Genomic DNA, 3,546 nt, shown 5'->3' with positions numbered 1-3,546 from the left:
CCATGGTTGATTTTAGAATTTTAAAAAACGGCCAAAATGGGGGTTAGGTGAATTTCCTTGTTAATTTACGGATTTTACTCGTTTTTGACCCTTTTTCTTTCACTAAAAAGGGCATAAAGTGGACAAGCCTTATCAAATCGAAGCATGTAATAGTTCCTAGGAAATCTAACGAGCATATCTACGACTTCCATGGTTGATTTTAGAAATTTCAAAAACGGCCAGAATGGTGGTAAAGTGAATTTCCTTGTTAATTTACGGATTTTACTCGTTTTTGACCCTTTTTCTTTTACTAAAAGGGCATAACGTAGCCTAGCCTTATCGAATCGAAGCATGTAATAGTTCCTAGGAAATCTAACGAGCATATCTATGACTTCCATGGTTGATTTTAGAATTTTAAAAAACGGCCAAAATTGGGGTTATGTGAATTTCCTTGTTAATTTACGGATTTTACTCGTTTTTGACCATTTTTCTTTCACTAAAAGGGCATAACGTGGCCTAGCCTTATCGAATCGAAGCATTTAATAGTTCCTAGGAAATCTAACGAGCATATCTATGACTTCCATGGTTGATTTTAGAATTTTAAAAAACGGCCAAAATTGGGGTTATGTGAATTTCCTTGTTAATTTACGGATTTTACTCGTTTTTGACCCTTTTTCTTTCACTAAAAGGGCATAACGTGGCCTAGCCTTATCGAATCGAAGCATGTAATAGTTCCTAGGAAATCTAACGAGCATATCTATGACTTCCATGGTTGATTTTAGAATTTTAAAAAACGGCCAAAACGGGGGTTAGGTGAATTTCCTTGTTAATTTACGGATTTTACTCGTTTTTGACCCTTTTTCTTTCACTAAAAAGGGCATAAAGTGGCCAAGCCTTATCAAATCGAAGCATGTAATAGTTCCTAGGAAATCTAACGAGCATATCTACGACTTCCATGGTTGATTTTAGAAATTTCAAAAACGGCCAAAATGGTGGTAAAGTGAATTTCCTTGTTAATTTACGGATTTTACTCGTTTTTGATCCTTTTTCTTTCACTAAAAAGGGCATAACGTGGCCTAGCCTTATCGAATCGAAGCATGTAATAGTTCCTAGGAAATCTAACGACCATATCTATGACTTCCATGGTTCATTTTAGAATTTTAAAAAACGGCCAAAATTGGGGTTAGGTGAATTTCCTTGTTAATTTACGGATTTTACTCGTTTTTGACCCTTTTTCTTTCACTAAAAAGGGCATAAAGTGGCCAAGCCTTATCAAATCGAAGCATGTAATAGTTCCTAGGAAATCTAACGAGCATATCTACGACTTCCATGGTTGATTTTAGAAATTTCAAAAACGGCCAAAATGGTGGTAAAGTGAATTTCCTTGTTAATTTACGGATTTTACTCGTTTTTGACCCTTTTTCTTTCACTAAAAGGGCATAACGTGGCCTAGCCTTATCGAATCGAAGCATGTAATAGTTCCTAGGAAATCTAACGAGCATATCTATGACTTCCATGGTTGATTTTAGAATTTTAAAAAACGGCCAAAACGGGGGTTAGGTGAATTTCCTTGTTAATTTACGGATTTTACTCGTTTTTGACCCTTTTTCTTTCACTAAAAAGGGCATAAAGTGGCCAAGCCTTATCAAATCGAAGCATGTAATAGTTCCTAGGAAATCTAACGAGCATATCTACGACTTCCATGGTTGATTTTAGAAATTTCAAAAACGGCCAAAATGGTGGTAAAGTGAATTTCCTTGTTAATTTACGGATTTTACTCGTTTTTTATCCTTTTTCTTTCACTAAAAAGGGCATAACGTGGCCTAGCCTTATCGAATCGAAGCATGTAATAGTTCCTAGGAAATCTAACGACCATATCTATGACTTCCATGGTTGATTTTAGAATTTTAAAAAACGGCCAAAATGGGGGTTAGGTGAATTTCCTTGTTAATTTACGGATTTTACTCGTTTTTGACCCTTTTTCTTTCACTAAAAAGGGCATAACGTGGCCTAGCCTTATCGAATCGAAGCATGTAATAGTTCCTAGGAAATCTAACGAGCATATCTATGACTTCCATGGTTGATTTTAGAATTTTCAACAATGGCCAAAATGGGGGTTAGGTGAATTTCCTTGTTAATTTACGGATTTTACTCGTTTTTGACCCTTTTTCTTTCACTAAAAAGGGCATAAAGTGGCTAGCCTTATCGAATTGAAGCATGTAATAGTTCCTAGGAAATCTAACGAGCATATCTATGACTTCCATGGTTGATTTTAAAATTTTCAAAAACGGCCAAAATAGGGGTTATGTGAATTTCCTTGTTAATTTACAGATTTTACTCGTTTTTGACCCTTTTTCTTTCACTAAAAGGGCATAACGTGGCCTAGCCTTATTGAATCGAAGCATGTAATAGTTCCTAGGAAATCTAACGAGCATATCTATGACTTCCATGGTTGATTTTAGAATTTTAAAAAACGGCCAAAATGGGGGTTAGGTGAATTTCCTTGTTAATTTACGGATTTTACTCGTTTTTGACCCTTTTTCTTTCACTAAAAAGGGCATAAAGTGGACAAGCCTTATCAAATCGAAGCATGTAATAGTTCCTAGGAAATCTAACGAGCATATCTACGACTTCCATGGTTGATTTTAGAAATTTCAAAAACGGCCAGAATGGTGGTAAAGTGAATTTCCTTGTTAATTTACGGATTTTACTCGTTTTTGACCCTTTTTCTTTTACTAAAAGGGCATAACGTGGCCTAGCCTTATCGAATCGAAGCATGTAATAGTTCCTAGGAAATCTAACGAGCATATCTATGACTTCCATGGTTGATTTTAGAATTTTAAAAAACGGCCAAAATTGGGGTTATGTGAATTTCCTTGTTAATTTACGGATTTTACTCGTTTTTGACCATTTTTCTTTCACTAAAAGGGCATAACGTGGCCTAGCCTTATCGAATCGAAGCATTTAATAGTTCCTAGGAAATCTAACGAGCATATCTATGACTTCCATGGTTGATTTTAGAATTTTAAAAAACGGCCAAAATTGGGGTTATGTGAATTTCCTTGTTAATTTACGGATTTTACTCGTTTTTGACCCTTTTTCTTTCACTAAAAGGGCATAACGTGGCCTAGCCTTATCGAATCGAAGCATGTAATAGTTCCTAGGAAATCTAACGAGCATATCTATGACTTCCATGGTTGATTTTAGAATTTTAAAAAACGGCCAAAACGGGGGTTAGGTGAATTTCCTTGTTAATTTACGGATTTTACTCGTTTTTGACCCTTTTTCTTTCACTAAAAAGGGCATAAAGTGGCCAAGCCTTATCAAATCGAAGCATGTAATAGTTCCTAGGAAATCTAACGAGCATATCTACGACTTCCATGGTTGATTTTAGAAATTTCAAAAACGGCCAAAATGGTGGTAAAGTGAATTTCCTTGTTAATTTACGGATTTTACTCGTTTTTGATCCTTTTTCTTTCACTAAAAAGGGCATAACGTGGCCTAGCCTTATCGAATCGAAGCATGTAATAGTTCCTAGGAAATCTAACGACCATATCTATGACTTCC

The sequence above is a fragment of the Medicago sativa genome, chromosome 3 (assembly GCF_051527215.1).
Source record: "Medicago sativa cultivar Bolivia chromosome 3, Bolivia_mono, whole genome shotgun sequence".
Taxonomy (NCBI): Eukaryota; Viridiplantae; Streptophyta; class Magnoliopsida; order Fabales; family Fabaceae; genus Medicago; species Medicago sativa.
The sequence above is the reverse complement of the archived record's forward strand: the minus strand, read 5'-3'. Positions refer to the sequence as shown.